The 21,239-nt window shown below is 45.2% G+C and overlaps 1 long non-coding RNA gene across 1 annotated transcript in view; it reads right to left on the bottom strand.

Annotated features, from left to right (window-relative positions):
- Positions 1–13,252, bottom strand: part of LOC138532962 (uncharacterized) — a 157,105-nt gene extending 143,853 nt beyond the window's left edge. Inside the window, exons 1-4 of the long non-coding RNA XR_011284868.1 lie at positions 13,207–13,252; positions 12,959–12,984; positions 12,808–12,865; positions 12,581–12,628 (exon numbers count right to left, since the gene is read on the bottom strand). This is a non-coding gene — a long non-coding RNA (uncharacterized lncRNA). The remainder of the gene's footprint in view (positions 1–12,580; positions 12,629–12,807; positions 12,866–12,958; positions 12,985–13,206) is intronic.
- Between the last annotated feature and the right edge of the window lie 7,987 nt (positions 13,253–21,239).

The following is a 21,239-nucleotide window of genomic DNA, read 5'->3' as shown; positions in this document are numbered from 1 at the left end:
CCCGCTGTGTCCCTTCAGCACATGATCTATGACCATTTGGGGATCGTGTACATGCGTCAATTGGTTATTGATTTAATGAATCCTTTTCAGGTGATGCTCAAGGTTTATCTCCAACACAATGGCTGCTCACTGTGCTGTGTGCTGAGCAGTGTGTTGCAGGAGACACACACAGCACACGGGTGTGGGAGTAGGGATTTTGCTTTGCCCAATGTGCATGTGAACAGGCATTCAGTGTTATGTTCATGCTACGACTGGTGGAATGCATTTGTGTTTGACTTGGTATGTATGGGAGGTTGTTGGTCAGTCATTTGATCTGATTCCATGTCAGGCGTCATTGTCTGGAGCCACTTTCCATTTATCACATGTCAATTTGTATCTTATTGGTCATGTGTTGGGCTTTTGCTATTGCTTGCCATGTTATGGTGTGGCAGACAAGGGTGATGTGGGTTGGGAGGGTTTGGGTGACATACCTGGGATTGTCATGGCCTGTTTTGCAGAGGGTGGGGGGTGATACACACCTTGCATGTGTTCCTTTTGGTCACACAGGATTGGTTAGGTTTAAGTAGCTAGGGATGCACACAATGTAGCACTTCCATGGCAACATTCTCTGTCAAGGTTGTGACAGTTGACTGTCTCTTTGTCATCATCGATTGTCACCTGGTATGTGCCAGGCCTGTGTGCACTCCGCAGGGGTGGGAGTTTAGGTGAAAAATGTGGCCACAAGCTGGGTCCGGGCTGCCTCGCCACGTGCCCTATCCCCTCCCATGGGCAGTGCCTGTGCCTGTGGTTGGGTATGTGATGTTACCACCATGTCCACCGGTACACCCTGCCGTGTTGCAACATTGTGCAGGACACACGATGCCACAATGATCCTGCACACTACTGGGGGTGCATATAGTACCCGCCAGAGCGGTCAAGGGAGCGGAAGCGTGACTTGAGCACTCCGAATGTGCGCTCCACTATGCCCCTGGTTACAATATGGGCAGCATTGTATGTATGTATGTATTTAATACTTGTATAGCGCCAGAGCCCGCTGGCATCAGGGTGCTTTAGACAATACAAACACAGAGTGAGAGACAGGGTCTCACCCATTTCTAACCCTGTGCTGACATGAAAACCTAAAAGAATGCATTTCTTACTGAGAAATGTGTGTCTTGAGATGTTTCCTGAACGCCAGATGATTGTTTTCTGTTCTCAAGACCTCTGGCAGGTTATCCCATTGTTGTGGGGCCAGGACCACAAAGGACCTGCCCAAACCAGATTTCTGTCTGAATTTGGGAATGACCAGAAGGCCCTTACCTTCCGATCGAAGACGTCTGTGAGGAGCATATGGGACTATGCTTTTCTTTAGATAACCTGGGGCTTTGCCATATAGGCACTTGTGCACTAGAGTGAGAGTTTTAAATTTTATCCGCTCCTCAACTTTGAGCCAATGATATTCTTTGGCTTGTTACGTGGTCCCTTCTTTTCATGTTTTTGACTAGCCTTACCGCGTCATTTTGAATAACTTGGCATTTAGCCAAATCTTTAACAGTGGCCCCTATCAATAAAGCATTCCCATAGTCCAGCCTTGACAAAATGATGGCTCTGGCTATTGTGGCCAGATTTTTTTCATTCAGAAAAGGCTTTATAGCTTTTATGAGCCTGAGGTAATAGGCTGTGTTCTTTTGAAGGTAATTGGTCTGCGCCTCAGAGTTAACAACTGAGTTGACCATCATCCCCAGGGTTTTGACTTGGGAGGAAACTTGAATCTTAGCGTACTTAATCTGAAAGGATTTATATTCCCCTCCTAGTTTAGCTAGCTGACGATTTGAACCAAAGGTCATCAATTCAGTCTTTGTGTCATTAAGACACATCCAATTAGCTTGCATCCACTCGTCAATTATCCCATAGACTTTCCCAATTGTGACACTATCGGCATCGTGATTTCCACTCAGCTCTAAAATGAGCTGTGTGTCATCAGTGTAGTTCGTGAAAAACACTCCGGCCTTTACCAGGATGCTACACAGAGCCCGCATGTATATGTTAAAAAGCATAGGAGACAGGCTAGCACCCTGAGGGACCCCGAAGAGGATAGAGCATGAGTCAGAGACATTATTACCCCAGTGGACTCTTGCCTGGCGATCAGATAAAAAAGACACCAGCCACTCTATCACTTTTTCTGAACAGCCTACATTCTCTTTAAGAGCTTTGATGAGGAGTTGATGGCCTACAAGATCAAATGCTGCACTTAGATCCAGTAGCATCAGCATCCCTACTTTATTTCTATCTAGCAGACCCGGCATGTGGTTCTGGAGATCCAGCATCGCTGTCTCTGTACTATGTGTGGCTCTAAATCCAGATTGTTGCTGGTGTAGAGCTGAATGGTTCTCCATATACAGTTGTAGTTGCTGGGTGGCTAATTTGTCTAGGACTTTAAGGACACAATTAGAATTTGTTATAGGGCGAAGATTAACCAGGTTCTTAGGATCCTAACCCGCCTTTTTTACTAAAGGGGTAATGGTGACCTTTTTTAAGTTCCTTCGGAACTGAGCCTTCCCTAAAGGAGGCATTCACTCTTTCTAGTAGAATTGGTGTGAAGAGTTCTTTATGTTGCAGAATAACACTTGATGGCAATATGTTTTCCGCACAGGGTGTTGGTTTCATATGGGACAGTGATTCAAGCAGCTCGGCTTCCAATACTATCTCAAATTTAAAGAGCTCGCCTCCAAGTCTAGTAGCATCTTCCACTAAGGATGTTGTCTGAATAGCAGATTCTCTAGCTTTAATTATATTTTGCCTGGCGTTGTCTGTTTTGGCTAAAAAAGCCTTCTGTACAATATTACAGTCGGCTTCTGTAGGCTGCAACAGAGGCCTATGATTTTTAGGTTTTTCAATACTCTTCAGAATATCGAAGAGTTTGTTGGTTTAGTTAGCTGCATTTTCTATTTCCACATTGAAGAAATTCTTCTTCGCCGAACCTAATCATTTCTCTGTACTTCTTATCGATATTTTTCCATTTAGTCTTACTTTCCTCATCTTTATCTGTAATCCATTTCCTTTCCAATGCCCTTTTTTCCTTCTTGATGATAAGGAGTTCGGTAGTAAACCATTTTTGGTTATTGTTGTTTTTCCTAACTAGCATGGTTTTAAGAGGTGCCTCACGCTCTACCAATTCTAGTATGCACTTGGTGTATTTTTCTAGCAAGAATGCACAATTGTCTTGCTCCCGAAATGATAGCATGATTTTATCTAGGCATAGCTGAAGTTGTTCTATGTTCAGGTTTTTAAAGTTTCTACTGCCTAGTTGAATATGGGGGTTGTGTTGTGGGGGTTGCACCCGCAGTATTACTGTCGATAAAACCAGGCGGTGATCACTCCAGATACACGGCAAGGTTTTGCAGTCCAGGGTCTGTGTGTTGAAAGCACACACCCAATCCAACTGATTCCCTTGGGGAGTTGTCGCATCCTCATTCTTGACTAAAAAATCAAGATTATTAAGGGCTTTTTCTAAGGTGATGGCTCCCCCGCCAGTAATTAAAATCTCCGGCCACAATGGTGGATGCATTCGTTGATCTTAAATTAGCCAGTTGGGAGCACAGTTCAACAGTAAAATCCGAGACCAATGCTGGTGGTCTATATACTACAATCAGGTTGAAGCAGTAATTATATGAAAATATTAATTTCAAATGGATAGCCTCACACCCGCTGCAGCTGAAATTGGCCTTAACATTTTTTTCATTGTCCTTGGCAACAATTGCTACCCCTCCACCCCGACCCTCCTGTCTATTCTCATTATAAACTGTATAACCGGCCGGAATCGCCTGCTCACAGGTAGGCCCAATAGGGTCTTTCAACCAGGTCTCGGTAATGCAGAATATATCATAATTGTTATCCATGATCAAATCCTTGATGTTTAATGCATGTTTGGTCATTGAACATGTGTTTAGTAGGCCCACTTTAAGGCTAATACGCTGCTCCAGAGGACCACTATGAGGGCTAGTGTTAAAGCGGCTTGTTTTAGAGCTCACGATGTCTTCGGTGCCATCCATCCCCCCTTTAACTACCTTATGCTGCATCTAGTAGAATATAAGCTCTTACCTTGAAGTTGAATCACTCCAGAGGGGTGGCAGAGCAGAGCACACCCGGAGCAAACCGGAGATAACCGGCCCCTACGCGCCAGCGCCACCTACCTGGGGTGGTGTGGTGGGGTTCCGGATTGGCGTCATCATGTGGTTGCTCAGAGGGTAGGCACTGTCCCCTAGGGAGGTGATAATGGTTGTGATTATTAGGGTTTGTGTATTTGTCTGTGTGTGACATGCATGCATGTGCACGGGCATTGTACTCACCTAGGAGCCATGTTTCGCCATGCTGTCCAGCTTCCAGGACCCGGCTCAGGGCGGACATTCTGTATATGAAACTGTCATGGGTGGAGCCAGGTAGTTTGCATAGACAGAGGTGATGATTCCCTTTGCATTGCATACAACCTGCACATTGATGGAATGCCAGTGCTTGCGGTTTCAATAGATGTGCTCATTAGCCCTAGGTGGACGTAGGGCCACATGGGTGCAATCTATGGCACCGAGCACTTTGGGAAAGTGTGCCACCCTGTAAAAGTCTTGGACCACGGCTTGCTTTTCTGCGGGTGTTCTGGGCATGTATATGTGCCTGCGGACTGAGGGGCGCGCAGCCATGATTGCCAACACTTGGTGTAGGCAGCGTGACTGCGTGACCTGTGAGACCCCCCATTATGGCATTACTCTGCTGAAATGACCCAGTGGCCAAAAAATGCAGGACATTGAGCACCTTCTCCAAGGGGCTCAATGCTTGGGAGCACACGATGGGGGATGTAAGGTCATCTTCCCACTCCCTGACCAGGTCTAGGGTGATACGAGGTGGAAACCTATACCTGCCATAGACCTGGTCGTCGGGCATCCCAAAAAGGCTCGTCTGGTGGAAAAAATGCAGGCCCTGGCTATTCTCCTCCTCCTCCGGTGTCCCACGATCAGTGCTGCGAAAACTGGGGCATTCATCGCAGCTGTACAAACGTGTTTGTTGTTTGCGCGCACTTTTAAACTGTGGGCGGGAATGCTTACACCTGCCTTCCTGTGGCAGACGTGTTGACGCCTGTGCGCGTCTTTTAGCGTGCGCGTGTTTCCTGTATTCGATTCCATGAATATGTGTTGTTCGCGTGCGTGTGGGCGTTCTGTCTATTTCCCTGCAGTACTTCCCCAGTTACGCCTTCTTTTTCATGCGTTGTTCGCCATTCCGCGTGTTACGCCCCATGTCCTGCCCCCTTTTTGGTGTGTGCCCCAACGTTGTGTGCTTTCCCTGTGCGCGTCGCGCACAGCGTTCGGGATGTTGCAATGACGTGTGCGCATCTGTGCGCCGTGCACGGATTTGACGCACATCCAGGGGAAAACACGCACAGGCCCTTCGTTCAATCACACGCGTGCGCCTGCGCTTGCGCTTGCTTTTTCACGCTGGCGCCAGCTTGCGCTGACATTTTCGACGCCCATTTGTTCCACAAATCGGCCCCTAAATGTCATTCCACAGTAAGAAATGGCTAGGCTGTTTCCACCAAAACGCTAGTCCAACCACGTAACATTATAACACATATCATGCTTTCTTTATCATGGATATCCATCAAAAATGAAGTAGAAGAACCACTCAGACATGATCTCCTCCCGACACCATCTACTCCCTCCACCCCACATGCTAAAATAAGCTTCTTGGCCTAGCACAAACAAAAGCACACCCACATTCACACAACATTCACTCGCTCATTTAAATGAACCCAGCCACCCATGCATCATACACACTCACTCATTCACACACACATTACATACATAATACACACCCTTGCATGCATGCATACATACATACAAGCATCCAACACCCCTGCATGCTCACACACATACTTTTTTTTTTCTTACCTGAATCCGTTGCGAGGAGCTCACTCTGGAGGGTGGGGTGTGGTGGTTGGTAGGAGAGGGGCGCTGGGAAAGGGGGTTAGGATATATGGGCTCCCCACCTCCCAGTGTAGGTTTCGTTGCACTCCTGCATACCTATCAACATAAGAGCTTTTGGAAGGTGTCCCCCGCTGTGGAAAAGTGCACTCACGACAAGTCCTTTACCCGTTATAAGGCTTCAATGGGATATCACCCGCCCTGGTCACTCAAAAGGTTGGGAGGAGGGCAAAACAGCTCTCCTTCAGCATCTCACTCAAAAACGACAACGCCTCTCAGTATGTCACCCCTGCCAATGCATCTCAGTCCGGAAATGCAGGTGAGCAAGACATTTGAGGAACAGGACTTCACTTACTACTCTGCCAATACACCTCGATCGCTCCTTGTAGCACCACCTGCTGATCATGTTTCAATACCTGGCCGGGCACCTACCCACGCCATCATTCCTATAATACAAGCCAAGGGGGCTTACATTAGGCCATCCTGTAACACAAAACCATATGACATTCACAGCTTAGCCAAGGCACCGCAATCTTTTATATACAACGGCCCTCAATTGTACAGCGCCGATACGATAATGATGTTATAGAACAAATATACCAACAATATCACCCAACCTGTATTGGTACTCATTTATCAACCTCAGCAGGGGGAAAGGCTGAATTGACCTTAATGGGAGTCGAACCTGTAGCCTGCAGATCACACACAAATTGCAGCAGAGAGCGCTCAAACAAATGAGCTATAATAAAACCAGCTATTTCATAAACAAAGAGAAAAAAAGTTTTGGGGGGGGGGCTAGCAAGGGAGACCACGGGCAGGGGAGTTGCTAGGTCTGGAAAAGACCCGGGGCTAAGCTGATGTCGGAACTGTTGGGACTGGGGGCTAGCTAGTCTTTTGGCTGTAGCTCCTGAGATTCTATCCGGGCTACAACCAAAAGATCAGGGGCTATAGCCCTCTTAGCCCCCCCCCCCCCCTAGCAACGCCCCTGACCACGGGTAAATGACATGCTGCACACGCGCTACCACATAACTTCTGCATTTAGAAATGATGCTGGGTCCACGCCCACCCCTGTGGCGATGGTCACCGCAGGGACCTCTAGTTGTTCATTTATTAATTGCACCCTGTTGCTGCCAATGCTACAGCGACATCTGTTAACTTCTTTTGGTACTACACTCAGCCACACTCTGCCGATCTTGACATCTAACTTCAGTGGTTATAACTCTTTTATTCAACAAACATGATCACGGTGAACATTGTAATTCCACAGGAATAGGTAGCACGCAGGTCTTCATTTAAAATATTACGAAGGAGTTTCCCGTTTCAGCGACTACGGGCGGCGCGTTTTTCACATGATTCCTGACCAGTTGCTGCGCACGCCACCTGGTAACAGCTGGTGGTACTGCAGTCTTGTTAACGGCTGCACAGCCGTGCCCCACTCCACCGAACATGACCTGACCTCTAAAGTCACACTATATATGCTAATAATGTGTCCATTTTTATTTCGGACACATGTGCATAGCGTATGTTTAATCATAAAAAATACCATCACTTCATTTAATCGGAGGGACAAAGGAAACCAAAACACTTCAATGCAATAAATACATGTACCAAAATGTAGGTGACAACGCTAAGAACAACTTCAATGGTGGAGAGGACCTCAGTTCATTGAGCCTAACAATCTACACTTACCTTGCATCAATTTGCTGCATTAAAGTTTTTCGTTGGATATAAATATGTATCTTACAAAAGTATCTACACTGCAACCTACTCAGGGAGGGGAGATTAATAAAACATTTAAAACATATTGGGAGAAAAGACAAGGGCCCTGAGTCATGGAATATATTGCACAGTAAATAGGGACTTTACACACCAAACCGCATGCCAAACCTCTTTCGTCGGTTGATGGAATCGACTATACACGCCAAACCGTGCGCCAAACCCCTTTTGTAGGTTCATGGAACGTGTGCAGTACTTTTCCGGGCTTGCACGGAATTCGCTCAAGTCTAGCACAACTCTGCAAGCAGTCGAGCACTTGTGCGAGTCTCCTCGCAGAGTGTGGGCTGCGCCTAAGCAGAGAACTAAATAGGGAGCGGAACATGCAGACTCAGTAAGAACAAAGGAAAATGTGGTCCGAAGGATGGCCCGCTCGAGGCGATCGTACACCCACAACTGTGCAGTACAAATAGTATTCATGGATATGATTGCACAACCGCACGTCTTGGAAATGATCGCGCAAAGCTTCTGATCTAACTGCCACCCGAAGGCAGGCGTACAGACACTTGCGCATTGGGAATCGCCGTGCAGAGGAAAGATTGCATGTTGGATTAAGGGGAGGTTGGACACAGTTAGGCTTCCAATCGGGCTTAGGGATGCACGTAAGCAGTGCAGCAGGATGCAGGTACGGTTTACGTGGGTTCGGACACATATTGAACGGGAAATGACAACTTTTATGATGCATGGTACGCATGATGTGGGGGTGCTAGGGATAGTTACGAGGGACCCTGCGCAGTGTCGCCGGGGTGCTGGCTTAGTTACGGGTGACCCCGCGCCAGATCACAGGGGTGCATGATTTTGCACCTGAGGACCACGCACGGGTAGGTATTAGTGGCTCTATCTGGTTTGCATGGGTGTATTTGCGGGCATTCAGCCCATTGCTTGCGTATAGGCTTACTGTGCAGGAACAATTACATGAATACACAGAACGTGCAGAAAAACGTATGCGCAGAGGCTCACGCAGAATTGTTCTCAGTGCGCAAGCTTTGTGGGATCTATGAGAACTTTTCCATGAATTGGGCCCAAATTGCGACGTGCAAGTAAGAGGGAGAGTAATGTAGAAGGGTCTCTCATGTCAACACCTATTAAACCCCTGTGAACTACTGATGCCTCTACTTCAGTCACAACATCAATTTCATTAGTTACAGGTACAGTTCTCATGCACATTGCTGATGTTAATGCAAACACCAAGGCCAGTGGTGTAACACAAAATATGCCATCCCCCCTGGGGCCCATGCTGAGGGCCTCCTCTGCCCCAAGATCCTCAACAACGCACAGGGTGCACCACACACTGTGCAGGCCATGATGATCATGCTGCTGGAGGGGCACACGCTACGTGGTAAAAGATGTATGTTCTTTAATAGAAGCTTACATCTTCCATGTAGCATAGAAAAAAGGAGGCAGTGTCTCACCCCTGGCACCCAAATGTATCAGCCGCCAGTATCGGCTGGTGAATATTTTAATTGGAGGGGAGTTAATATTTGCCAAATGTATGCAAGAGTGACCGAGCATAGCAAGCAATCCCAAACCAATGAAAGAGGGTTCGGTTAGTGGGGTCTCCCCCCACAAAATATTTTGAATTAAAGTGTAAAATTGTGCATTAAACAGCACGCTTTCTGTGAAAAATTGGGTTCAAAGCCAGACAGTTTGCAATCAGTTTTATAGGGTAACTCATGAAAAAATCCAGTAGCTGAAAGTCACCAAGAGTGCAGTGGATCATTTCCCAATGCATTTTCATGCCTTTCCCGACAATATTTGCATTATAAAAATATATTTTCAAGCTGGTTGTGCCAATACATTTCCACACAAATATCTGCCAGTATTCTCATGTAAGAACATTTGCTTTTCACATAATGCCAGTAATGATATTATAAGAAAATATGTCCAAACTGGCTCTGCGAAAATATGCCAGTACCCCCACTTAAACACCAACTCCTGTTGGTTTTGCCATTAAACATGTCATGCCACAATAAGAAAACATGTTCAAACTGGATCCAATGTAGGACAGTCTAGACTAGTAAGAACACATATCATGCTTGCTTTATCATGGATGCCAAGTAAATAAATGTCATGCCACAGTAAGAAATGGCTAGGCTGGTTCCACCCAAACGCCAGTCCAACCACGTAACATTATAACACATATCATGCTTGCTTTATCACGGATATCCATAAAAAATGAATTAGAAGAACCACTCAGACATGATCTCCTCCCAACATCATCTACTCCCTCCACCCCACATGCTAAAATAAGTTTCTTGGCCTAGCACAAACAAAATCACACCCACATTCACACAACATTCACTCACTCATTTACATGTGAACCCAGCCACCCATGCATCATACACACTCACTCATTCACACACACACATTACATACATAATACACACCCTTGCATGCATGCAAGCATACATAGATACAAGCATCCAACACATCGCCTCCATTGTGGAGAGGGCAGGAGCCCCCACAGCCCCTACAGCCGATCAGATTTCCAAGCGAAGCCTAATGACCTCGACCCAAGCACGGCTGAACATGTGCAACTGTAGCAACGATCGGCATGGAAATCCATTGAAATCGGCCCCCGGCACTACCTGGCCTTTATCTGTGCCACCTTTGAGTAGCCTACCCTCGAGCCAGGCCAGAATTTGCTAATGGTCCACACATACTGACATTTGAAAAATCCAAAATGTTGTGCGCGTTGCGGCCTGAAAACGAGGCTAGGCTTCTGCCTCGTTGCTTAGCAATATGTGTGTATCCCATTTAAATACACACTTCCGCCAGTAGGCGTAACAGCCGGCGGCCTCCTCCAAGGCCTCTATAAGGCCTGCAGCCCTGTTTGCCCAGCTCAGCACATCGCCTCCATTGTGGAAAGGGCAGGAGCCCCCACAGCCTCTACAGCCGACCAGATTTCCAAGCAAAGCCTAATGACCTCGACCCGAGCACGGCTTAACACATGCCACTGAAGCAACGATCGCTAGGGAAATCCATTGAAATTGGCCCCCGGCCCTACCTGGGCCTTTACCTCTGCCACCTTTGAGGAACCTACCCTCTCGCCAGGCCAGAATTTGCTACTGGTCCGCACGCGCCGACATTTGAAAAATCCAAAATGCCGGGCACGAAGCGGCCTGAAAACGAGGCTAGGCTTCTGCCTTGTTGCTAAGCAACGTGTGTGTATTGCTATTTAAATACACACTTCCACCGGCAGGCGGAACAGGCGGTGGCCTCCTCCAAGGCCTCTATAAGGCCTGCTGCCCTGTTTGCCACTGTTCGCTCAAGGAGCACTCTCATCAGCCCCCCTGAAACCTATCATGAACGCTTCGTTGGACATACCTTGTGCTAGAGGAACATTACTACGCAATAGACATGGATGATCGACCTAATACTGCACCACAAAACCATGTGAGTACAGTCCCTGGCTGCTCTAATGTCGCACCGCTGATATCGAGCTGATCACCATAAACATGTTTACTATTCTGCATTAGTTTAAGATACTTCCAAGGTACCTCTCGTTTGTCGTTCATTAGTATTTAATTGTCAATCAGGCAACTAGTACTTATCGATGGTGCCTTATACTCTGAAGTACGTTGCGAGTACCACATACTGATTTATCACATTTTCTAGTTTGGCTTGTACTACTATGCAGGCAGGTCATCAATTGCCTGAGCCTTGAGACCATATGTCCATATGTGGTGCGCCCGCCCTTTTGGTCATAAATTGCTTGCTATTTTTACATATAAATATGCCGATAAACCTAGCCCATTTCTAACACCTTATGTAACTGACATTGTGTTACGGTGCACCTACCTAGACAAAACGCAACTAGCCTTTCCTTACCCCTTCTATTAGGTGGTAACTAGGTGTAGAATTTGGATACAGCTAATCCTTTTCAACTGTATTATTGACTACTATGTGCTTCATTTAGCCTAAAGAGAACGAGCCCTTCATTATTAACTGTATTGAAGGTTATTGTACCTTACTTAAGAAAAGTGGAACTAGCCTACCCTATCAAATGTATTTGTGGTTACAATGTGCCTCATTTAGCCTAAGGTGAACTAGCCCATCCTTTCAACTGTATTGATGGTTACTGTGCCTTATTTAGGAAAAGTGGAACTAGCCTATCCCTATTAAATATGATAGTGATTACTATAGGATTCATCTAATCATAGTGGCATTAGCATCTGCTCTAAGAACTGCCTTTGTGGTGCCCTTATTTAGTGCAAGGTATATCCTAAGCCATATCATACCATGCGCACCATAATATACTGCGCTGGCCCCCCTATAACTTTACTGCTAATTACCCTCCTATCACTTCTCACCAGCATTATAACAGCCAAAGAGCGTTCCCCACTAAATTCTTCCAACAGACCTTGCGACACTCCGTCCTCTATGGAGTACCCTGCACTGGGCTTACCAAGCCTACCTCAAAGTATTCCTTACAGCATAACCTCCAGAAACTCTAGACTCCGATCAAGATTAACTAGACTGTTTGAACCTCTTACTAGATCACATGTAACACGGCGAATCTCAGTCACACTGCGCCAGCAGTTGTGCAAATGAAAGCATGAAGTCCAAGTGATTAATGAGGAGGTAGTCTTAAATCCAACAAATTTATTCACAAGGTAGCCTGACACGTGTTTCGAGTCTTGACTGACTCTTCATCTGAGGCTAATCATATCAATGCAAAATTAAAACACAAAATGTACCATTGAATAGATGAAAGCAGTTTCAGCACATGCATTGTGTAATTCGAACCTAACAAGGGGCATAAAACACACGGTCAAACAAAAAGGATGTAGGTGAATAATGTGACATATGTCATAAATTCAATTATGCAAGACAAATAAAAGTAATACGAAAATAACCACATTCAGATGATGTTGATTAGAAGGGAATTCCATGAGATCAAAGCACTATAAGTGCAGGGGAAAAGAAAAAGAAAACAGTTAAGATTAAATTAAAACTCAGCAATGTAGATGACTGCAAGCAGAGCATTCAAAGAAACCGAGCCAAGCCATTGCAATCGTTGATTTGAGATTTGTAATTACATAAACCCAATTAAACTGCAATTGCAGAAACATAAGTAAAGTACCTTGCAATGAGAGGGAACCTGGAAAGGTATTTTAAAGTAGGACAATATCAATAACCATCTGTAAAAATAAATATAAGTAGAAGATTTATAGTAATGTAAAAGACAGAACAAGCAAGTAAGGAAAAAAATATATAAGGAGATAAAAATGTACCTCTGTGCTTGGCAATTGCGGAAATACTGAAAGAAACAGAAAAAAGCACTGAGTATAAGTAAATTGGCAGCCGATAGCCACTTGTAGAATGCATTTATGCAGGGTCAATATCAGCAATTCCGCTTAAACCGATCTCTAATAATTAATTAACTATCAAAAAACAAGATCATCATTGATCCAATTACAAGATGTGATAGTGCTAATTGAGATTAGCAGGCTGGCTGTGGGGCCGTAGAAAAACGTCTTACCTGGACGGCAGTGTAATGAAAGTGAACAAATTGAAACGGCCCGTGCCGCAAACATAAAGAAAGGACTATATAAACGAGTCCTCAGAGGAGGAGAGCAGTTGCATAGTCCGAGCATGTCGATGTGCAAGACAAGTAACAACGCCATGTTAAAGGTATTCTAAAGGTTAAAGGCAGCATTCATGGAGCTGCAAAGGAATGTGTCGCGGCCACATTAATTAGAAAGTGGAACTAGGAATTGATAATGCGGTAGTCCCGATGCGACGAAATAAATAAATTGAAAAAATACTGATCCTGCAGCCTTTGTGTTCTCTGATTAATTTACTTTACAAGCGCTGTGGTTTGGACTTCTTCTGCCAAATTCTTACTAGATCACTACCTACAGCCAATAAAATAAGTATTCTCCAAAATGTTACGTCCACCAATCACAGTAGTGCTAAATCACTACCCCTAAATACCAAAATGAAACCCATGCATACTCCGACCACGGCAGTGGAGCCCCACCTTAAAGTAGCTCTAATCAATGTCAAAACCTTGACTGCCCATGCTACTGACATCTCTGACCTAGTATTGACAAACAACCTAGATTTCCTTGTGATTACAGAGTCCTGGCTGCATGAAGCATTAGGACCTCTACTCTCAGTAGCAATCCCTGATGGCTACACCACATTGAGACAGGATAGAGACAAGAAGCGAGGCTGGGGCATTGCCATCATTGCCAAATCCAGCCTAACTATGAGAATTACACCTTCACCAACCACCGACTCTTGTGAAGCACTCACAGATAAACCTCCGCTGTTCAACTCCCAGGCCCTTACTATCCACATCATCTACAGACCCCCGGGACCCATTGGCACATTTGAAGAGGATATCAACACCTTACTCTCCAATAACCACAAAACTACATCTCAATTACTTCTCTTAGAGGATTTCAATCTGGGTTTTAATTATCCTTTAGATAAACATGCCACCTCCATTGCCTGTGCCCTTGACAAACTCGGCATAACCCAAAAAATTACTATGCTCACACACTCCAAATGGAGAATCCTGGATTGGATGGCAGACTATAATTGCACTGCCAACATCACTAATATCTCCCCGCAACTATGGACTGACCACTTCCTTCTATCCTTTGAACTGGCCACAACCAGACCTCTCCCACTAGCCCCTATTATTGCCCCACAATGTTTAACTAGGAATAAAAAGAGTATCACCATGAACAAAGTGATCCCGTCTATCCTACCTACCCTTAACCAGCTTGCCGACCACCTAGACCCAAAAACGCTTGTCAAAGAGTATAACAACATTATGCTAACCACACTCGACAACATTGCCCCAATGAAACTTAGAGCAGGTAAACACAAATCTCACCTAAATAAGTGGTTCACCCCACAATTAAAGTACCTTGGTCTCCTGAAAAGAAATTGTGAAACCTCATGGAGAATACGCCCTACAGTTGACAGCAGAACTAAATTAAAGGAAATATCATCCCAGTATAAAAAGGAAATTTACCTGGCCAAGCGCAACTCATACAACAAACGCATTTCCAATGCCAATTCCAGTATGAGGGAATTGTTCACCATGCTCAAGGAATTAGAATCTCCCATCCCCATTCCGGACACCTGTACAAAAGATAAAGAATGGTGCTCAGATATTCAGCAGGCACTGCACAATAAAGTTTCCACCTTGCAAAATAGAATTGCCCAAAGAAAAGCTACACTTAAAGTACCCCATTCTAACAACAATACCCCCGACTATCCCTTGAATGAACACAACTCCACAGCCCGCTTCAAGTTTACTAAAACTACCAATCTTGAAGTAGAGAAAGTAATCTGTTCACTCAAGCCATCTAATTGCCAGGGTGACTTCTGCCCAGCCCAGTCCATAAAAGATGCAGCTAGAGATCTCTCTCCATTTGTTTCTAAATTCATCATCGCCTCATTTGCATCAGGTTCTGTTCCCACTAACCTTAAACAATCTTGGGTGTTGCCCTTGTTAAAAAAGCAAACTTTAGACCCATTGATACCTACAAACTATCTGCCAATTACGACAGTGCCATTCTTGCTACACAATTGTGGACAAAATCACCTATAATCAGATTCAAAAATTCCTGGAACTCCATAAGCTTCTAGGAGCGCAAAAATCAGGATTCCGACCGCAACATGGCACCAAGACCACCCTTATTGATCTGAAGGCACAAATAGATGAGCTATGAGATAAAGGCAAAACAACCCTCCTCTTATTGCTTGATCTCTCAGCAGCATTTGACCTTGTTAACCAAAAGGTCTTATGCAGCCACCTAGATTCTGCAGCCCACTTCTCCAAAAAGGCCATTACATGGATTGAGTCTTTCTTAAGCGATAGGACTATGAGGGTGTTCTCCACATCAGCCGCAGCAGACCCAATTCTCATTACCTGTGGCGTCCCACAGGGCTCCTGTGTCTCCCCCACCCTATACAATATATTTACTAAGCCCCTCTTTGACAATCTGGACCTTCTGGGTATCACCTACACTAACTATGCAGATGATACTCAGATTCTCCTCCCACTTTCCGGGGATTACAACGAGGATTTGGCCTTGGTAAATAGAGTGTATCTCATCATCCAGGCATGGATGGCAACACAGGGTCTATGCCTGAATGATGATAAAACGTAGCTTATCATCCTAGGCACCCACCCCAATCTAAAGAAACTAGGCCAAGACTATTCTTCCTTTGTAATAGATGGCAATCTCATTCAGGTGGACAAGGAGGTAAAGACACTTGGCTTCTACCTTGATGACACCCTTTTCTTCTCCAAACAGGTGATTTCTATGGCCTCATCTACAGCCTACACCTGTAAGTCCATCAGATCCGGCAAACCCCTCCTCTCGGAAGATAACTGCATTATCCTGGCTAGTGCCCTTATTCTTTCTAGGCTCGATTATTGTAATGCCCTATACATTGGTGCCAACAAATCCACTATCCAGAGGTTTCAAGTCCTCCAGAACAATGCCCTCAGAGTGGCTCTCAGTATGCCAAAAAGATCACACATATCCTCGATAAGGCACCAAAACAATTGGCTATCTACTCAAAACAAAATCTATTTAAAAATTGCATCCCTTACTCACAAAGCGCTGAATAATGCAGCCCCTAGTTATCTGACAGACAGAGTCCAAAGGAGAATCTCCTCTAGACGTTCAAGATCAACTAACAACAACAGCCTCATTTTACTGAGGTTTAGGTTGTCCAAGTTGGGGGGAGGGGGAGTTTCCCAGTCAGAGCGGCACGACACTGGAACGCCTTACCACACCTTCTAAGAGAAGACCAGCCCTACCTCAAATTTAGAGCTAACTATATAAACTGATTGAAATCTGAGAATATTTAGCCCTACTTAAGTGTAAATAACTCTCCCCGAGTTATCTTACGTGTGCAGCCTGTCTCCTGATTAACATGCATGCTCTTCTATATGTAGTATTTCCCTGTCTCATGGTTGTTATGTATATATACCTGTGCTATATTGATATGTAACCCTAAGCCTTGCATTTATGTACTGTTTGCACCCTGATAACCTTGCGTCTGGTGTGCATTATAAATAAATAAACAAAAATAAACCTGCACGCGCACACACACATACTTTTTTTTTCCCTTACCTGAATCCGTCGAGAGGCGCTCACTCTGGAGGGTACAGGGTGGGGTGTGGTGGTTGGTAGGAGAGGGGCGGTGGGGAAAGGGGGTTAGGATATATGGGCTCCCTACCTCCCAGTGTAGGTTTCGTTGCACTCCTGCATACCTATCAACATAAGAGCTTTTGGAAGGTGTCCCCCGCTGTGGAAAAGTGCACTCACGACAAGTCCTTTACCCGTTATTAGGCTTCAATGGGATATCACCCGCCCTGGTCACTCAACAGGTTGGGAGGAATGCAAAACAGCTCTGCTTCAGCATCTCACTCAAAAACGACAACGCCTCTCGGTATGTCACCCCTGCCAATGCAACTCAGTCCGGAAATGCAGCTGAGCAAGACATTTGAGGAACAGGACATCACTTACTACTCTGCCAATACACCTCGATGCTCCTTGTAGCACCACCTGCTGATCATGTTTCAATACCTGGCCGGGCACCTACCCACGCCATCATTCCTATAATAAAAGCCAAGGGGGCTTACATGAGGCCATCCTGTAACACAAAACCATATGACATTCACAGCTTAGCCAAGGCACCGCAATCTTTTATATACAACAGCCATCAATAGTCCGGCACAGATACAATAATGATGTTTTATTATATAGCACTTATACAAACAATATCACCCAACCTGTATTGGTTCTCATTTATCAACCTCGGTAGGGGGAAAGGCTGAATTGACCTTAACAGGAGTCGAAGCTGTAGCCTGCAGATCACACACAAATTGCAGCAGAGAGCGCTCAACCAAATGAGCTATCAGAAAACTAACTATTTCATAAACAAAGTGGGAAAAAAGTTTTTGGTGGGGCTAGCAAGGGAGACGACGGGTAAATGACATCCCTGCTCACGCGCTACCAAAGAACTTCTGTATTTATAAATAATGCTGGTTCCACGCCCACACCTATGGCGATGGACACCGCAGGGACCTCTAGTTGTTCATTTTTGAATTGCATCCTGTTGCTGCCAATGCTACAGGGACATCTGTTAACTTATTTTGGTACTGCACTCAGCCACACTCTGCCTAGCTTGACATCTACCTTCCTCTGATCACGGTGAACATTTAAATTCCACATGTATAGGTAGCATGCAGATCTTCATTTAAAAGGCTACGAAGGAGTTTCCCGTTTCAGCGACTACGGGTGGCGCGTTTTTCACATGATTGCTGACCAGTGGCTGCGCACGCCACCTAGTAACAGCTTGTGGTACTGCAGTCTTGTTAAGTGCTGTACAACTGTGCTCCACTCCACCAAACGTGCCCTGACCTCTAAAGTCACACTATATATGCTAATAATTGTTAGGCAGAATCCTGTGCAGTGCCCTTAGGGACCACTACACACAAGACTACAAGTGGTAATACAAATTCACCTTTGGTAGAAGCCTGTACTACACTGTTAAAGTGGTAGCTGTAGGGGAGTGGCAAGACTTATCTCAAGAGCAAATGAGCAGTAGTAGAGATTACACAAAGGAATACAATTACTGTGACTCAAGCAAACACTGACTCAAGGTTTTTGGTTAAAAAGTAAAAGTACATTTATTTTAAACCATCTGTTCACAAAACACTTCACTTCTATTAATTTAAAACCACACTTCAAATACACTACACACAACCAATGCCCACTGTGCAGAACAATTCAAGGTAAGTACCTTTGGTTTTGACAGACCGGTGTTGTGAAAAAAAGACGTTACCAGGGGTTGTTAAGTGATCACTTTTTGACAGTAATGACAGTTTGGTCTTAACAAAGAGACGCGTACCCGCGAGAAGAAATGTTACCGTAGTCAAACACACTTAGCACATGAATTAACACACGAGAATTGGGGACAAAAATGATAGGCAATATTTTTGTCAAGGCAGATAGAATCACGAGACACTTTTCTAACACGAAGATAAAAGTCAATAGGCCTGCACCAGTGTCAATGGGACAGGGGTCCTGTTGTCGAGGATCACAAGGTTAGCACAGTTCACTATTCGAGATTGCCAGGAGTACTTAGATATTGTCAAAAGTGAGGCAAAAGTTATAAGAGGGAAGGAAGATAAGGACAAGTCTTTAGGGAGGAGAAAATGGTTCACCCCAATTCCTCGAAGTTGGACAGAGTACCTTATTCAAAGTGAAGAAGAGCTGGTCCTATGGCAGCTGTTCCTGGTAGTTCCTGCAGACTCACGGTTCCTATAGCTTCAGTCGTGAAGACAAGAAGGAGGACGTCTGGAGCGATCTGCACTACCCAGGGATGAAGCCAGCAGCAGCAAAAGCAACAGTGAATAAAAGGTGCGCTCCTATAAAACAGGAGAGGCTCTTCAGGTAGCTATCTGGACCACTACAGCAGTGTGCAGTGATTTCGACCAAGAAGAGGATCCTCTGCCTGTGGAAGGTGAGCTGGTTGATACCACCAGGCTCAAGGGAAGAAGACTCCAGACTGGATCTTCTCTTGTCGTTGAAGGGTAGATAGCTCAGGACTGCAGCAGGGCTTCACCGGGACTCGTTAGTTGCAGCAGCCATCTTCTTCTCCGCTTCTCTTTGGTTCCTTGTAGTTCCAGTGGCAACTCTGACTTCCAGCACAAGAGTCCTGTCTTTTATGCGAAAATCCCCCATTCACACAGCCTGGCTATCAATCACAAAGCAGGGGGGTTGTCCAGCCCAACAACCCCTCCATTCAATGGACGCAAAGTGCAACTTGGGTTTCCAAGGAGACCCTGTGCAGGGGGTGACTACACCCCTCCCTCACATTCAGCCCACCTAGACACCCAGGCGCTAACAGGAGGACTTCTTCGGAGAAGCCCACCAAAAGACAGTGAACAAAGAAGGCAAACCTGGTTTGACGCGCAAAGTAAAACACAAGAAGGACTTTAACAAAAAGAAATGGTGAATAAACCCGACCGGAGCCAAAAGAAAGAGTATTTGGTCAAGTGGGTTTATGTTTGAGGCTAATATAATAGCCTGGAACAGTACCACGTTTATATAGTATAATCGTGGTAAGAAAGTTAGGATACGTACCACTGCCACCAGCCAAGTCTAAATGTTAAAAGAGCAAAACAAAGCTCAGATAGGCACAGATAAAAAGGGATAGGAATTAACCCTTTCCAGTACTCCATGTAAGGTGGGGTGTACTGGGTCTGCAGTTTTAAATGACTACATAAAGTAAATGGCAACTTTACCTGTTTCTGGGGGACAATAATCAGCCCCAGAAAAATGGAGTCAGTGGGAAGTCTCAAAGACAACCCTGTGTCACTGCACTGAAGGTGATGTGTAACGCACAAAAAAGGTGGGGCTCATGGAGTGGTGTACTCCAGAGCCCAAGATCACACAAACAGTAGAAATACACATGGCAAAACACATGTAAGAGTGGCAAAAAGGCTCACATTGTTACCAGGTGGAAAAAATGAACTCCAGAAATCCAGCAACGCGGCTGGGGGACTCACTAGGTGAGGGAAATTAGCCATAGAATGAGAATTCTCCCTAACACTCGCCCCAACCCCCCCCCAGACTAAGGGACAGGAGGATTTAATCCACTCCTAGATGGATCTCATACCTCTAGTCGATTATAAACATCCTAGAGAGACCATCAGCATTTTGGTGGTGACTTCCTGCTCTGTGCGCAATGGTAAAATCAAACCCTTGCAGGCAGATTGACCATCTGAGTAGTTTAGGGTTTTCTCCTTTCATTTGCATCAGTGTGAATAATGAAGGTAGACCCATACAAGTATGGTCTAAACCTCTTCAGTGACCACACAATAGCAAAACATTCACGTTCTATTGTTACCCACCTTGTTTCAGGATCCTTTAACTTCCTGCTGATGAAACAAATGGGATGTTCCCTACCTTTCTCATCCAGTTGACTAAGGACTGCACCTATACCTACATTAGAAGCATCAGTTTGTACAATGAAGGGTTGGTGGTAGTCAGGAGCTCTTATGACTGGAGCTTGACAAAGGGCTTTCTTCAGGCCTTCAAATGCTTGATTGCACCCTCATTCCACCTGAAATTTTTGGGACATTTGGAAGAGGAGATGACATTCAAGGGAGAAGCTATGGTCCCATAGTTCTCCATGAAGTTCTGGTAGTACCCAGTGTGACCTAGGAAGGCTCTCACTTGGGTTTGAGTAGTAGGGGTGGCCCAGTTTTGTACAGCCTGTACTTTGCCAGGCAGTGGCCTTATTTCACCTCCTCCTACCTAATATCCAAGGTAGACCACTGTGCTCTGACCAATTTTACATTTACTTGCCTTTATGGTCAGATGGGCCTGTTCAAGAGCCTGCAAAACATATCCTAGGTGATCAATATGTTCTTTCCATGTAGGGCTGAACACTGCAATGTCATCCAAGTATGCCATGCAGAAGTCCTCCATCCCATTCAGAACTTGATTAACCATCCTCTGAAAT

This window comes from Ambystoma mexicanum, chromosome 1q (genome assembly GCF_040938575.1).
Source record: "Ambystoma mexicanum isolate Mex_15411 chromosome 1q, UKY_AmexF1_1, whole genome shotgun sequence".
Taxonomy (NCBI): domain Eukaryota; kingdom Metazoa; phylum Chordata; class Amphibia; order Caudata; family Ambystomatidae; genus Ambystoma; species Ambystoma mexicanum.
This window is presented reverse-complemented; position numbering and strand designations above follow the sequence as displayed.